Here is a 17,932-nt window from a genome sequence, read left to right as displayed (position 1 = left end):
GCCCTGCTTCTAGTTGAGCAGTAGTATTTTAACCAAAGCCTTCCATAAGTTCACTGCAGGTAGATGATGAGGAGAGCTGGAAAAACCGAGGGACCCTGAAGGAGCCTTCAGCTAGGCCCTGCCTCCCATTTTAAAACTGAGCCAGCCGGTAGCAACATCCCAACTGAAAGATGACTAATTCCGTTAATATTTTAAACTTTACGCTCTGTCATCTTTCTCCTGCATCTGCCACTCATTTGTTTTGGTTTTGTTCTTATTACAAAGTATTTTGACAACATTGTCGTAACAACTTAGAGTTCAAAATACGTCTTTTCAAAGACACTAGAAAGATTTCCCGTTTTGATATCATCCAAGAAGAAAAATGGCTCTGAAGGTTTTTCTCATAAATGTATAAATCTTTTATTCAAAGTTTTGCATAGATAAATGTGCATTTTTGAAGAAATCCTCAATTTTGTCATTTTATTATTTTCAAAGAACTACATTGTATTACTTCCAACTTAAAATTATGAAGGATATTTGGTCTTAATTTATTTTGATTTGTTTGTTTGTTACTCATTTTATTTTCAATGCCACTTTAGTTTTTATCTCTTCGATATATCTTTTATACTTCGACTCCTTCTGTTTGATTTAGGATGAACCTCTAGCTAAGTTTGTCTTTTTATGTTTCCTCTGTTCAGCATTCATTGTTATGTTTAATTGTACAAATAAAGTTTGTATTTATAGAAAAAATATAATCTGTCTCTGAAATAAAGCTGTAATATAAATTAAGAAAAACTGCATAAATTTAACTTCTAGAGTTAAAGTTAACATCCCTTCCATGCTTTTCTGCTGTTGTTCAGTTGGAAACACAGAAATAAAGCAAATAGATTCTACCAGGATCTGGGGCCGCAGATCACTCCTACTCCTCCATCTACTTTAGAGCTGTCTCTGTAGCGGGCAGGAGTCGCCACTAGAGGGTGGTATTGAGGCGAGAGTGACAACTTTCTGGGAGCTGAAGACATTTTGTCTTTTGCACACAGCTGATCAAACAGCATTTTTTTATTAGAGTGGCTATAATTGTCTTAAGTGACTTAATAAGAGATTATAATCTCATCAGAAACCACATGCAGCAGAGCTTCATGCAGGAATTAAAAGCTCTAAGTAGAAATCAAACATTTGAATCAGGGATGAACGATTTTGCTATATATTTTAAACCAATATTATGAATGTGATTTTATTGCAATTTTCCTTTGCAATTACCACAAATATTTAAATGATTTACTCCAAAGTTTCAATTATTTACTGACCTTGAAAGCTTCCTTATCTTCTGGCTCCAGTCTGCTCTGCATACCTAGAACCAGAACTAAACATGAAGCAGCATTTAGTTCCTATGCTTCCAGATAAGTGTAAAAGTGCGGAAAGTCTGAGTTCCTTTAAATCAATTGAAAACACATTTGTTTAGGATTGCCTTCGACTGTTCTAGTTAAACAGTTCAACTAAAACATATTTTCTTTAGTACAACTATTTTGAATATTCTTTTTTGTTTCTGCATTTTTTACTTTATTTTTTTTTTACTACTTATTGTGATTCTGTTTTATCTTCCTGTATTTTAATCATGTAAAGCACTTTGCATTGTTTTTGTACTGAATTGTGCTATACAAATAAATTTGCATTGCCTTATAAATCCTATTGTCTGCAAGTCTTTAATGTAATCTTTGTTTGGAATAGCGCTAACTTCTACTTCCATAGATCTACATGCTAGCTGGAAGTTTCTCTTCCACTTTTTGTGGCACAAACTCACTTTAAACATATTACCACCTAATGTGCTAGAGTAAAAAAAAAAAATTGTGTCTTAGTGTTGTCATACGTAACTTTACCAAAATTTAGTGCCTCTGGGATTTGAAAATTATTATTATATTGCAAATGCGATTAATTGCGCAGCTTTAATTTCAATTAGAGTTTCTCAGGCAATAAAATTTTGAAACATCAGTTAGGATAAAAATAATGCTACCTCCTGATTATCCGTGGATGTGAGATAAAGACGCTGATGCATCGACCTACAGCATATCTGCATGTTTTCCAAAATGAGCTTGGATTTTCCTTTTCTTTTTAGTCCTGCATGTAAATGGCCTGTACTTATAAAGCACTTTACCCTACATTCAGTCCTTCCCACTCACACACATTGCCACAGGCACCAGCGGGCCCTCGGTCCACCATCAGCAGGCAATAAGCTTTTAACCGACAACCCTTCAGTTGAGGGGCAAACTCCTCTATCCTCTAGGTCAGAGGTCTTCAACAGGGGGTCTGTGACCCCTAGGGGTCCACGGAGGTACTGCATGGGGGTCGCCAAACTTTTGGTTGATTCATATTTTTTTTTTTATTCCCTCCTGAATTGAAATGTCTTTAAATAAACATTAACATGAATTTAACACACTGTAGTAAACAGATAAATGGAGGCAGAAGATGTCTTTCAGCGACACACAGGAGCTGTTTCAAACCTGGGCACCGTTTCATTCACAACACCTGTCCCATCAACCAGGAATCAGAAATACTTTAATAATCACAGGGAGAAATTACTTTAGTTACATTACTCCATCTGTAATAGAGAGACTATAGGACCAGTTTGATTTAACACAGTTTCATTTGATATATATAATCAGGGGGTCCCCGCTCCAGCTCGGCATCAGTTTGCGGGCCCTTGGTCTGGAAAACATTGAAGACCCCTGCTCTAGTGGCAGAGGTGTCAAAATTATTAATGTTTATTACTGAAGTAGAAGTATGAATCCTATCGTTTAAAACACTTTTCTAGAAGTGAGAGTATCAACTTTAGCTTCTGACTTCAGTAAAAATGTAAAACTATTTCAAAAATAGTGAAAAAACAGGCCGTGCTTTGGTGGTGCAGTGGTTAGCGCACACAACCCATGTATGGATGCCTTAGTCCTTGACGCGGGCGACCTGGGTTTGAATCCAGCCTGTGGTCCTTTGCTGCATGTCGCTCCCCCTCTTTCATAACCCCTTTCCTGTCAGCCTACTGTCCAAACAAACGAGTCACTATTGCCGTAACTACCGTACTTTTCGGACTATAAGCCGCAACTTTTCCCCCCATTTTTCGACCTTGCGGTTTATATAACAATGCGGCTTATCTATGGACTTTTACAGCTAACGGCCACTAGGGTAATACCTAAATCTATGGATTTTACCATTCACCATGTTGACGTCACATTTGCTTCAACACACAAGTATGGTAGCCGCGCGGCCAGGAATGTGGAGATCCTCCGGAAGCAGACTTCTACCGCGAGTGGTACAAGACAGAACGACAGCGAGAAAGACGAACATGCGAGCGCAAGGCAGTTTGTGTGACACCCGCATTATGGAAAACAAATGTACCGGTAGAAATAATAAATAGGAGCTTCCCCAAACAGTTGCGTCTTTCCCAACAATCCTCTCTGTGCACGAACCATATGGTAATTAAACATAAAAAACCTGTGGCTTATAGTCCGGTGCGGCTTGTATATGTTCAAATCATGCAGTTTAGCTTCTGCGGCTTATATTCAGGTGCGGCTAATAGTCTGAAAATTACGGTAGTCCACTAGTGGATAACTGTGAATCTTCACAAGCAATGTAAAAGTACCATTTTAAAACTACTTAAAGTATAAAAGCAAAAGTGATACAGGAAAAATGTTAAAGACTGATGCTTTACTGCACTAGCTTATTAAAGGAAGATGTTTCTACAATTCTGGATGATATCTTCCTTAGACTTAATCTTTTTAGTTTTATAACTGATGGTAACAGTGTCAAATTTAACTTTGCATCATCTTGAAAAAGTCTTTCTTATGCTATGTAGAGAACAACAAGTTGGGGCAGCACCAAGTCCCACCACAAAGAAATTCATTATCTGAATAGAAGAAATAATTTTGATGGTTTTTATATTTTTAAAAACAGGCCAAACTGTATTGCAACACTCCAGTTAAGTATAGATATCCAAAATTTCTAGTTAAGCAAAGCAACAAAGTATTTGTACTTTGATTCTTGACGCCTCTGCTGCTAAAATTTCCCGGATCGCTCCGATTCCAAAGTCACTGCTGATAAATAAGCCTTATTATTAGAAAGGATAACAGGTCCGTACCTACAGCTGTTTTTGGCGACGCACATCTGCAAAAACCTACGAAATTTTAAGCGATACGGGGATTTCTGAGAATGTGTTTATTTACAGTAAGAGCAAATACGCAAATTACCAAACATCTAGAAAAAGTAGACTATATTCTATTCTTTTCCATGTTAATCCCAGAGTGTTCATGCTCTCTGTCTTCCCTAAAAAGTGCTTTAAATCAGTCCTAACTGTCTTTATCCATGCTGGGTCAGTTTCTGACATTTGAAAAAGAAGGCTGGGAAAGAATAAAGCTTTAGCCTCGCTGCAGGCTGCTAGCCAAGCCTTCTTGCTAAACCAGGTCCTGGAAAAGAACGTTTCTTGCACCATTTCTCTCTCTTTCTCCAATGTGTCTCCCGCGAAAGTTAAATACTTAAAGATTAAATATTTATCTTTAACATCTATAAGATATATATTAATATATTTCAAAATATTTTAAATTCAATTTGAAGTCATAGGGAAAACTAGCCTGGGTGCCATTCCGAACTTAGTCCTGCCCACAAGGTTTGAGGTCGGGAAGTTCGGTCTGGCTCTGCTCCATAGTAGCGCGAGTATTATCGCCCACTGTCAGGCGATCCAATCAAATTGTCAGGGCGGGCTTTATACGATGATGGACAGATGACCAACAGTAACGTAATCAACCACGTGACCAATGCGCGCTTGGGTGACAACAATAATGGCTGCCGCTGGAGAGTTTAGGTGAGTAGATTCTGCTATTAGGTCTGTTCTAGAAGATATCGACAGCAAATTAATTTTAAAAGAGGAACAGAGAAACGCGATCAAGTCTCATCTTCTTATTCTAGGCGTGCAACTGCGTGCTTTGATTTTTGTGGACAACAACTATGCCTCGCTTAACATACGTCACGCACTCCGTTGCTCTTATTGGTTGTAGGTCTATCCAATTGAGTGCAGAGGCATTTTTTTTTCCTGGTTCATTCAAAACACGCCCCATAATCACAGCTCTATGGAGCAGTATCAGACTCATATTCTGACTAGAATTGAGTCGGACTACGTCAGGCTAAGGGAAAACATATTTAAATGTTAAATCATTCTGGCTTAAACATGTATATAAATGTACTCTTTATCAGACCATATTGTCCCAAAATTTAGAAAATTTCTATTTAAAAAAAAAATCCAGTTTTCTTTTTCCTTCGTTATCTTATGCCAGGCAGTTAGTTATCCGTCAGCCTGAACACCTAAATTCGGCCAATCATATATCAAAGGTCATCTGTCAAAGTTTTTCAGTCATAGCATCTTGATTCATATGTCGCAGCTAATATACGCAACGGTTAAAATAAGAAATCCGAATAATTTCCTTTCCCATTGAGTTCCGTCCCAGTGTTCACGGGGATGGACGTCTGTGTCTTCAGCAGGCGTAGAGCTAAAAGAACTGGCAGCGTTGCGAGGCAAGGGCTCAAACATGTACGGCTGTAAGCCTTCTACACCAAACCAAGCTTCTGCCGCCCTGGCGTCCTCTTCCACACTACTACTAGCACTAAGTTGCTAACTGGTTAGCAAGATGCTTCCAACAAACCGGCCATAACCAAACTTGCTTGCGAACCTTCCACCATAACAATCCCACCCTCTCGATAAACGACCAATCACATTCACTTTCACACATTCACCGGTGTAAAGTCGTGCACCACTCGTGAGGATTCGGAAATGCAACAGTTGGCTATTTACTATTATAAAAAATGTATACCATTAAGACTGATCTTAGGACTAATTCTAAGAAGTTTGTTAAATACGACCAGTGGCGGCCGGCCCATAGGGGGCGCTGGGGCACCGCCCTCCCTGATAAGAAGAGAGAAACGTAAAATATATTTTTAGAAATTAACTCATAAATGTCAGTTTTACTCTCTAGACTGTGTACCTATAAGCAAAACAAATTATATAAACTACATTTCCCTATCTACTGTCATTCATTTGTGGATTTCCACAGACAGACTCCTACCGTCTCTGTTCTGGGGGCGCCTATCAGACAGCCCCACATTTGCAGAGAATCTGTCAATCATGTACTATTGCTAGGTGAATTTAATGGCCAATCAGCGTCTCGGAACTTTATGGTCTTGGGGCGCTGAAAATACTGCGCTTTAACAGGCTTCTGAACCCAAGCGCAGGTGCAGACAGTTAGAGGGAAGATGGCGAATGTAACGACCGAGATGCAGCTTCCACCAAATTCGGTGAGATCCTTATTTATCTACCCGTTTGCCAGAAGAACATCCCTGTTGTAGGATATGAACATTTCCTGTCATGGTTATTGTGACTGTGACGAATCCACCTCGTCGCTTAAAACAACCTCTCTAACTTTGCGCGCCACACACACATTCCTGTTATACTGTGTTTGTGAGGACCAATAAACTCGCGCTGAGACCAGTAGCTCCATGAACTTAAAACACACAAGCTGTTCCTGGTTACCTGCTGGCATATTGAGGGTGCACACTTAATATTTCAGTGGGGTTAGCCGTGTGTGTGTGTGTGTGGGGGGGGGGGGGGGGGGGGGGGGGGGATGTGTACGTGTTTATGCGGGGACTTGTCATCTTCAGTCTGGCTGCGTCTTTGCTGAGTTCAAACCCAGTTTGGTGTAATTGAATAAGTCAATGAATCTGTGTAAAAGAATTAAGTTGTAAAAATTATTTGTTTTTGTACATCAATTGTTTGTGGAGGTAATATATGGACAAAACTGATTAATGAGAAGAAATCAGAAATAAGAGAGCCTGAGGGTAGGGGCTTAAACTATTTAATGAGGGCTGTGGGAAGAAAAGCGGCAATTTTTGTTTTCTGTTTCTTTGTTACATTGCTGGTAACTGGACGGAGGCTGAGGCCCAGAGTATCTTGTATGTGTAGTTTCTTTTGCACCCTGTTTTGAGTTTTTGAGCTCAATAAATCACCAACACCGGTAACCTGACTGAGCCTGGATTCTTGGAGGCCAAAGAACCCCGTCACAGTGACCCAAATCATCACTGTTACTGTTATTATATAGTAAATTAAATCATTACTGTTAAGTTGTATGTATTGTCCAATTGTTTATTTGAATTCTTATTCCGGATTAGTTGGAGACATACACTAGGCTATATCAGCCCCACCAAAAATATTTTTCACCAGCCGCCACTGAATACGACCCCAGATCATCTGACTGTTGATTTGAGCAATCGATGGTTCAGTAGAAACAGAGGGGCCCCAAAATCAGAATTTACTAAGGGCCCCATGCAGGCTTGGGCCGGCCCTGCACAGGTCAGAAACTTTGCAGCTGAAGGAGCATTTAAGGAAGAAGCTCTGATGGTCGGTTTAATGTTCCACTTCAGCACATTTAGTCTCCTAGAAGTTCCTGAACAGGAGGAAAAACATCCAGGAAACCTCAAGGAGAGAATCATTCAGTAAAACGAGATAAAATTAGAAAAATAAATCTGTTCAGGATTAATAAACCAGAAATTGTCCCTCATAGGAGCCGTTAAAGGGTTGGGTTCTGGGTAGATGTTTATTCTTTTATTCTGCCTCAAACATTAAGCTTCTCCTGGAGGAAAATAAGAAAACATCTGATCTCAGACGTGCAGGAAAAAGCGGCCCTGAAAGAGGCTGATGGAGCAGAACCAGCCGGTCCAGACTGTCTGGTACCGGCAGGCCTCGCTCCCACTGGCCCATCGGATCCAGGCATCCCTCTCCTGCTCTCCGCTCCTTCTGACAGCTCGCTCCGGTCCGGTCCACTGACCCAGTTAGCCGGTTCAGCCGCTCCGGATGGCGGACCGGTGCCGCGCAGACCGAACATGGTTCTGGATCATCATGACCCGGTCCACCACCGGAGCCTCCTCCCTTCTCTATCCCAGCCTTGGAGGAAGCGGAGCGGACACGGATGGCCGCCGGAGCCGCTCTAACGCACCGAAGCAGATCAGCCTGAGAGCCCCGAAGGAACAGAACCGAACCAGAACCTCGGCTACAAACCGGACTCACCTGCCATCCTTGGGATGCGGTTCGGGCGCGTCACGCCTCTCCACGCCGCGCCAAGGAGGAGGATGGTCCCTCCTTCCTCCTCTGTCCGCAGTCCTCCTCTCCTCCTCTAATCAACGAGCTCCTCGATCCTCCCACAGATTCAGGTCACAAGCGGCGGCAGGAGAAGCCAGTTTGTTCTGATCCAGATCTGCAGCTTGCTGCATGTCTCCTCTGACTGCAGGAGGAGGCCCCTGAGGGGCCAGACGGTCATTGGAGCCTCCAATGTCCCCTGGATCAACGGAACCAGACGCCTTATGTTGAGCTTTGAACTGCTAGGCGGGTTTATGAGAGGAGAAGAAAGCCCAAACCCACTGAGCCACAGAGAATGCTGGGAATAACCAGGGAAAGTTGAGTGGAAGGAAAACATGTGCTGGAAAAAGGTTAACCACCAACAGAGGAGCACTATGGGGCGCCCCTTGGAAAGATTAGGAGCAATATTTATGGTTAATTAGTTTGTTTTAGGAGAAAAATAAGAGATTTATGTTTAAAATATTTAGTTTGCAAATTGAATAGTTTGTTGAATAAATATTTATCTAATAAACTAAATGTTTAGTTTGTTAGATAAATATTACATATGGAGCTAAACATTTATTTAAGAAACTAAATATTTATTTAACAAACTAAATATTTATTTAAAGCTACAGTGTGTAACTTTTAGTGACATCTAGCGGTCAGACTGCAGCAACATGAACGTCTCCCCCCCACCGCTTCTCCCCCCCAACAGTACGGCGAGCGTTACGGGACAAAATGTCTTCCACGACGTCCGCATCACCTACCTTCTCAAGTGATGAAGTTTGTTTACATAGATAATTTTACAGATAGTATTTCATTAGTCTGTGTAGGGTATAGATTTCATGTAGACTTAAGATAATAAATATACTCGTTATTTTTTCTACATTGTTGTGACGTTTTGGCGATCTCGCAATCGCTAGTTTGTTGGCTCTGCGCTGCCGTAGCGCAAAGATGTCTGCCTCCCTGGCTGCGAGACCCGCTCCTATGTAATTATAAATAACGAATTCTAAGGCAACGCAAATATTAAGGTTAAGAGGCTGAGCTCGTAGATGATGATAAATAACATAGTTATGTATAATATATTACATTTCTGACTGTATATCCCTGTAATTATTACACACTGTAGCTTTAATCAGCAAACTAAATATTTTGCTCCAAACTAAATATTTATTCAACAAAATAAGATTTCTATAAATGACTGACTTAGTGTAAAAATGAATAATAAAAAAAAAAAAATGAAGTAAATAAACCCCTTATTCTTCTCTTAAAACAAGCTAAATAACCATAAATATTGCTCCTAATTTTTGACCACCTAACTTGACCCATAGAGTACGGAAGCCCAGAGCGGTCATACTAAACTTTTTTTCCTTTGCCTTCTCAAGATAAAGACATACTGTTTCGTTATCGCGGTTAAACCGTTGATTGATTTATCAAGATAATGATAATCATCTCGTTATCACGAGAAAACAGTTATTGATTTCCTGAGATAACGAGATGATTAACCTGTGTGAGTAATGAATGAGGCTGGCTAACAGCCCTGGATTCCCAGTCCATCCATGCCTGCGGGGCCCCTAGTTGTCCACAAATATTGAGTTTTTTTAGTTTCCTTTTTCTGTTCTCATTGTCAGGTCATGGTGGATGATTGGGTTGCATAGAATACATTAGAAACAAATCTGTTTTTTTATGAAAATCTTTAATCTGGACTCATTTTGGGGGTTAATGCATCTTATAGCTGTTACAGGCGGAACCCCAGGGCTGTTCAGGAAACACCAGAAGCGAAGGCAGTGGAGGCATAGGTCTAATTGCTTATGAATCAGAAGTGGAAGCAAATCATCAAACTAATGACGTCGTCTCGTTACCTAAAAGTTAAACACAGGATTATTTCCAGAATTACACATGGGCTGAAAGGACTTATACTAATAAATCCTCTCTCATTGTTGAAGTATTGAAGGATGTAATCAGATTTTACACACGCTAATCATCTCATTATCATGAGAAAATGGCTTTAGTTATCTTTAGATAAAGAAATTAACTAGTTTTCTCGAGAAATCCACCATGAAACTGTCACAGTGGAGGTGGAGGCTTGACAAGACCCAAATGCAGACAAGCTTAAGGTAGTTAATTGAATGTGTAATAATAAAAAAAAATGGTAACAGAAGCAAAAATCCCAAAATGCTCAAAACCAAGAATACTTAGAACAAGGAGGGGACAAAGCAATGACGACAAACCAGCCAAGAATGACTGAACAGGAGGAGAATATTTGGGAGAGAGAAACAAAGACCAGGCTAATTAGCAGATTGGGAGCAGGTGTGAACAGAGGAAGCAAGAAGGGAGCTAGGGAAAAGGAGACTGACACAAGAGGGCAAACAGGAAATATCAAAGAACTCAAATACAATCAAAAATAACTAGAACACAAGAATCAAAAAAACACCAATAAAAACTAAAAATAAAACTTTACAAAATAATACAAACCAAAACCATGACAGTAAAAGTATTAAAGGGACACGACCGCTCTGGGCTTCCGTAGAGGAGACATAATCTCTCACTTGGACTAAAAGCTTATTACAATAGTTGAGAAGAGACAGACTGACAGAGGACTGAACAATTTCCCTCTGAATGAGGAGTTAGTAAACCAGCACTGCTGGAAATCACATGTCTGATCTTTTTAGATATTCATTCAGAATCCAGCTGATATTGCTGCTGACGAGACATTAAAGCTCCCCAGGCTGATGGAAAAAAATGAAATCATTTGTAAATTAAAATAAAATGACACTTTTTTTTACATCAATATATCTTTAATCTTGTGAAATAAATTTCTTTTACATAAAAATAAATATTGTTCTTCGGGTCAGGTTGACACACAGAGGAAGACCAGTTTAAACTTCTCAGAGGCTGTGTCCGAATGCACTAATCAATATATAGGGCACTATGTAGTGGTTATGCCCAGGGGCGATTCTAGGATCAGAGGTTTAGGGGGCTGAGCACCCAGGAAAGATACATTTCACTGCTTCTACATTTCTGAAACATACTCAGTGCTTTTTTCCAACTCTATCATTCAAAAACACATCGTGTCTGAGAACTTTGTGTTTTGTTTTCCTTTGTTTTTGTCTTTTTGGATGAACTGAACCAAAACCTACCTGGCTTTTCCTCACCTTACACCTTGCTCCTCTCCTTCCGCTTATAAACCTCTCTCTCTTTTGACTGGAAATCCTTAAGTTGATTATATTTAACAAGGTAAATATAAATGGTTGTGCTTAAAGTTTAGAAACTCTGCCAATAAAGAAAAGGATAAAGTCTCATAACAAGAAACTAAAAAATATATATATAAATAAAAACATACAAAATTATGATTTGATAGATTGAAATAATGATTTGAATTGTGATTTAAAATATAATAATGATTTAAAAAATAGACATAAACCAAATTCTGCCAGACATCCGGGGTAAACCAAGCCACGTATAAAACAAAGCAAACCTTTATCCATAAAAAACATCTTTTTATTTGGAAAAAAATGAAAGAAACTTTCACTTTATTCTTTTAACCAAGAGTAACTGGAACTGATTCAGAAGTATACCGAACAAAAAACAAATATCAGCCTTGGAAGAGACAAACATTTTTATTTTTATTGGTGGTGAGAATTTTAGAACAACAGCATTTTACATTTGACCAGGCAAACCCACGGATGAATCCCCACAACCTAAAACCATCCCCAGGTTGTAATAAAGCTAACATAAATGTTTGGAGTTCTCACAGTAAAATACGCATGCAGCAGCTTCACAGTTATATAGATGAAAAATAAAAAAATAACTTTCACATTAATTCAGTAACATTTTGAAAGGCTTGTTTTACAAAACCAAGATGAGAGATTAAGCCAGGATTTTCTGAACATCCTGGTTTATATAAACCTAAACTTGGTTTAACCAAAGCAGAAACACATCAGTTACCATGGTGATTTATTCTGTGCAACTAGCCCAACCAGGTTAACAGCCAGGCTTAGTTAATCCTGATGTGTTATTTGCTCAGTGAGCGTCACTCCCATCAGAAATGAATGAGTTTAACAGCGGTTCTGTTTTCTTATCTCTATGCTGTGTTAAATCAGCCGGAATTAAAACCGTTAATCTATATTGATATATAGTGAAGTATTGTAATTATTTAAACATGTCTCTGGGGAGGGGGGGCACCATCTCCAGGATTCAGTCCAGGATCAAATCTGATCCTTAACTTAAACAAAGGAGGCCTGTTTTAGAGGGGATCCATGGGGAGCGGCTCTGGAGCCATGGACTGAACACTGTTACGTCTGATATAGCAGAATCCCTCCTGGATGTAGGTGGTTCTCCTGAGGCCGGGGAGGTTCTGAAGATGATCGTCTATCCTTTTAATGCCAAACACACACTTTTGATGTTGCAGCAAATAAAGGCTTTTCTAATATTCTCTGCATCTCTTGCTGCACACAGGAACAAACCACTAGAGGAAGATCTGAGTCCAGCTCAGATCATCTCTAGCAGTGAAGGCATGGTTCTGTTCTGGGCGCCGCTGAATCTATGGACCCAGCAGTCTGCACAGGTCATCCCAGCAAAAACGGTGACAGTCATGCAGTTAGTTGTCTGCAAAAATTCAAATATGGGTATTTTTCTATTTCCCTCAGCACAGCAATAGTCTATTAAAGGCTTTTCTGTCCAACATAGAGCAGCAGCCGTCTGCAAAAACTCCTCAAAGAGGAACAATGTCCACATAGAAAACTATAAAGGTAGGATTAGAAAGGAATACCAGAATAATGTTTAAATAATTAAAGTATTAGACTATATATATCAATATAGATTAACGGTTTTAATTCCGGCTGATTTAACACAGCATAGAGATATGAAAACAGAACCGCTGTTAAACTCATTCATTTCTGATGGGAGTGACGCTCACTGAGCAAATAACACATCAGGATTAACTAAGCCTGGCTGTTAGCCTGGTCGGGCTAGTTGCACAGAATAAATCACCATGGTAACTGATGTGTTACTGCTTTGGTTAAACCAAGTTTAGGTTTATATAAACCTGGATGTTCAGAAAATCCTGGCTTAATCTCTCATCTTGGTTTTGTAAAACATCCCTCTGAATATTGCTGCCAATGCTGCTTAAAGCGGCATCTCACACATTTCTTCTCCTCGGTTCTTTTGGCTTTTTAAATTCTTTTTATTCTCATAAAAAAAAATAAGTCTATTCTCTTTTTCAGAACAGCTTTGAAGGTATGTTTGACCTGGTTTTCTACACTGTGGAACGGCTGCTAGGTTTCAACATTTGGACAATTTCGATTTTTCTACGGATATGACAATTCTTTATTTTTACAAATTTTTGCAACGGGTTGATATTTTAAAACTGGAAAAAATACCTAGGCTGCCATCCCAAATAGCAGATAAATTCAACAATAGGCAACATTATGATAGTGTGGGCTAGCCATTAGTAATTTATAAGTTTCCCTCCAACATTTCTGACCAGCCTTTTAACCATAGGAGCAAACAAATATTTAATATTGAATTATTTAAAGATGAGCAACAAAAACGGAAAGGAAAAGGGTCAAACTTTTTTGTAATAACCATGACTCTCTGGTAATGTATGAAACTTGTAGCAGTAAAGTGTATCCGTATTATTTCCCCAGAGACCCAGTGTTATTTTGGCAACCGTTTACGATCCGTCTGCTGTTGCCAACACTGCCTGTGATGTCATCAGTTCAGGCAATGCTAAGCTACAGACAAATCAGCCCAATGGATTTGTAACAATAATCAGTCACTGTAACATTTCATGAGTTTGTCCGCTGCTCGCGGAGAAAAAAAATATATAATGTTGGATATGATGCAAAAGTCAGGAGTTCATATACTGTATCTTTTCTACACAACCTCCTCTTGGAAAATCAAATAATCTATGAAACATGAGTTTAGATGCAACAGGTGATAAACAAAAAAGAATAAGAACTGCAAGATGATGTGGACGATCTTTCCACTGGAACAATCAGATGCACTGGACCATAAGGAACTGCTGAACATGAATAAGGAGCCTTCAGGGAGGAAGACCGGGAATTATTGAGGAGTTTACGGAGCAGTCTTAAAGTCAAGATAAGAGGAAGCAATGAGGTATACAAGAGGAAGCTGGATAGAAAGCTCCATAATTACAGAGATATGTGGGCAAGTCTGTTCTGGAGTCGGATCTCTTCCCATCATCTGCTGGGTTAACGGCATCAGAAACCATTGCCTTAAAAAAGCTAACGATCCATAAAAGGAGGATGGTTCTCTTCCTGGAACTGCTTTAAAGGAAAACTCCGGTCAGAAAGGAATAATCAATGGATCATTATTTATACCTAAAACTAATACATTTGCATTGATTTAATGAATATAGCGTTAATCAGTAAAAAAATGAAAATAATTATTTTCTTCCGATCACTGAGTCTGGGAGCGGCCATTTTTGCCCAAATATAGTAACCCCTCCCTCCTGCCATCTTCCAGCAGTGATGTCACGGTGCGGTAAGCCTAGCGCCATTCTCCCCGCTTTACAAGCAAAATCAATGGGAACTACTAGACACATCTGCAATCAACAACAATTATTGAAGATTTCCAGAGGACTTCACCATTGAAATTCACCAGAGCTATAGTGAAACTGACAATGCCCACGTGCATGGCAGCTGGATGCTGGAATACATCGGGTAAAAGTGAAAAAAAATAAGTTATTTCAGCTTTCCGATTCCTGATCCTCCACGGACGGGTTGGTCGTTGGATCGCCAACTTGAAGAGGGAGGATTTGCCATCGAACTTCTGGCCAGAGAAAAAACACGTAATATGTAGCCAACATTTGGAAGAAGAATGTTTTCAAGGTGACTTGGATAATAGCGCGTTGTGTCAAACACCAGATACAGCACTGGGACTTGATCAACAGCCGATACCGCACCGTGACGTCACAAACCAGTAGGTGGCAGTAGTGTTCTTTGACAAACATGGATGCCTCCAGTAAAGCACATTCAAATGAAAATTACTCTGAATTAAAAACAGTTATCATTTATTGAACAGGATGTAATAATTTCATATTTAAAGTACTTTCAGAAGTTTGAATTCTGAATGCGACCAGACTTTTCCTTTAAAAGCTTTGGAGATGATGATGCGGAGACCAAATTTCCATATATTGAAAAACATCACAGACAACCCTAAGCATCTTGTTCTTCAGTAAGGGGCATCATCAGATTTGCTGTAACACTGACCTCTATAGGAGATCCAGCCACCAGCAACTACAGCAGCTCTGAAGAACTAAACGGCCTATTTGGTTTAAGAAAGTGCCCTAACACCCCCCCCCCCCCCCCAATTCAAATAAGCTGAACTATGTGAACCTTCTGTTACACACAGCTGTGCTCAGAAGGTTTATCACAGCTTTGGTATTAAACACAGTGTAATCAGTTGACATAAAGAACTCCCACATCTTTAACTGCTACATTAGTAGGGATGGTGGCTGCACTAATACAAAACAGATAAACGTTGTTATTTAGTATTTTACAAAAGATATTATTAAAGAAAATAAAGCTGACTGAATCAGATCTTTTTCATGCTACAAATTAGAGCTGGTTAATAACATCAGTAATTAGACAAGAAGACATTACAAGAAGCGTCAAGCAGCCGACTGAAGCTGCATCAATGTCTATGCTACACTTCAGCGTTACTCAATAAGTGCAAAGTATTATTTTAATCTAAATAGAAAAGCAATAACAAATATATGGAATGACAAAAATCTTAAATAGTAGCTAATTTTTAATAGAATCCAAGTAAATTAAGCAGTGATGTGTCTCGATTGTATGAAACTGATTCGTTCAACCATCTGTCTTTGGGCGTCGAGGTTGTTTCATTTCCAAGTCCCGTTTTTTTTTCTCTTATATTTAAACCATTGAGAAAACAGTAAAGATGGGTAAGGACTTTAATCACCTGGAGTAAAGAAGTTTAGTCCTAATTTACACAGCATCCACTGCGCTGCAAAGCCCGAAAGAGCTCAGATTGCTCACTAAAAGCTTGCGGCAACGCAAGGCAGACCACAACTCCTGCCATGGATTTCAAAACAGTTAAAGATTTTGCTACCTTTCATTTTTTTTGGGCAATCCAGCTATTTTCAGCGGTTATTCTAGAATGGATAAATACACAGAGTGCAAAGAAACTACACTAGTTGCTTATATTTGTGCATTTAATGTTCAATCATTAGGTTTTGATCTAATTCAATTCAGTTTATTTCTATAGCGCCAATTCTCAACACATTGATTCAAATTATTTCAAAGATTTCCATCTAAGGAAAACCAGCTGACTGCATCGACTCATTGACTTGAAGGTAATCCCACACAAAAAGCATGCTTGTAGTGACAGTGGAGAGGAAAAACCCCCTTTTAACAGGAAGAAACCTCCAGCAGAATGTGGGCAGTTGATAATAAATACATCTATTCATCTATAAATAAATATGCATTTTATTGTAGAGAGGTTTTAAAGCAAATATAGGTGTCTTTAGTAACAATTTTAAAAATCCAAGACAGTGTAAATGCTCTCATTGATAAGAATTGTTGCACATTTGCTGCTCGATTCCAGCTGGGCACAGCAAAGCGGATGCTGTGTAATTTACTTAGACGCTAAAAATTTATTGGCTACACAGAATGATCTACTCTTTATAAATGTTTAAAATAAAGAAAAACAGACAAAACAAAACAACAGGGCTGCAGAGGAAGCTGCACCTCCCCCTAGTGGACTCCAGAGTACAATGCAGATCAACGCTTCCAGCAGGGCTGTTTTTTGGAGTAAAATATGCAGAAGATACAAGAGGAATATGCAGATGCCAGAAAATTCCCTGGGTGGGTGGGGGGTTTATGGGGTGGGGGGTTATTGAAGGGAAGCTGGGATCTTTTAGAACATCAGGATTTATGCTATCTGCTCAGTGGAGCTGCAGTCAATCAACATCAGCCTCTGAGGAAGGAAGGATAGTTAAAGAACTTTCACCTGAAGCCGGAAACTGACATAACTGAAAATACTCGGCAGTGCAGTTTTCCTGCAAAATTCCTGCAAAAAGTCTCCATAAGGAAGAAAGATTCGGATTTATGTTCCAAAAGCACCATCAAGTGGGAGAAATGGTCGTTTGGCATCACCGCCCTGATGTTCTGTCCGATGTGTGCAGATATGTCTGACCACAGACGGGGAACGTTGCCTCAACTCAGGAAAATAATGGAAGAGATTCAATTTTTTTTAGCTGTCCTGAACATTTTAAGTAAATGTCAGCTTGTTGTCATACCCTGTGTCTCCTGTCACCAACAATTGATACGTTTGCAGAACAGCAGCGGAAGTTTCAGACTTTTTCCACACTGATGTGGTGAGAAGATGGGAACCAAGATAAATCAGTGGTTTCATGGCACTCAAACCCAAACACCATCTGAACTGAGCTTTAGATGATGAAATATCAGGTGTCTGAGTGCAAGTATAGAATGATCTAGAAGTTTTACAGTATTCTCATCCCCTCCTTTGGTGTTTGACCAGAGGTGCTTAAAAGTTCCCACATACCTGTGTTGGGATGAAACATCCCAAAAGGATTAGGAGAAATACCAGAAATGGGATCAACTCTGTCAGGGTTGCCATGACAGCGTATTTTTTACTACAGAACGTGTCGTTTTGTTGTTTCGTTGTTTATTTTCTATTTGTTTTACGTAAAGAAAGTTAACATTTCTGTAAAGATCTGGTGGCCGAACCGACGGCAGATAATGGCTTTTAGAAAAAAGCTCGAAGTAACAAAATGTCCTTTTTCCAACATGGATTTGGAGC

The 17,932-nt window shown here is 39.5% G+C and overlaps 1 protein-coding gene across 4 annotated transcripts in view; it reads right to left on the bottom strand.

Moving 5' to 3' along the window:
* Nucleotides 1-8,412, bottom strand: part of si:dkeyp-27e10.3 (UPF0606 protein KIAA1549) — a 44,922-nt gene extending 36,510 nt beyond the window's left edge. For all 4 annotated transcript variants that reach the window (XM_038301474.1, XM_038301475.1, XM_038301476.1 and 1 more), the window contains exon 1: nt 8,075-8,412. The gene's annotated coding sequence lies outside the window, so the exon portion shown is untranslated. The remainder of the gene's footprint in view (nt 1-8,074) is intronic.
* Between the last annotated feature and the right edge of the window lie 9,520 nt (nt 8,413-17,932).

Source organism: Cyprinodon tularosa, unplaced genomic scaffold (assembly GCF_016077235.1).
Source record: "Cyprinodon tularosa strain WSP-4 unplaced genomic scaffold, ASM1607723v1 ctg469, whole genome shotgun sequence".
NCBI lineage: Eukaryota > Metazoa > Chordata > Actinopteri > Cyprinodontiformes > Cyprinodontidae > Cyprinodon > Cyprinodon tularosa.
Note: the sequence above shows the minus strand (reverse complement) of the source record. Positions and strands in the feature narration are given on the sequence as shown.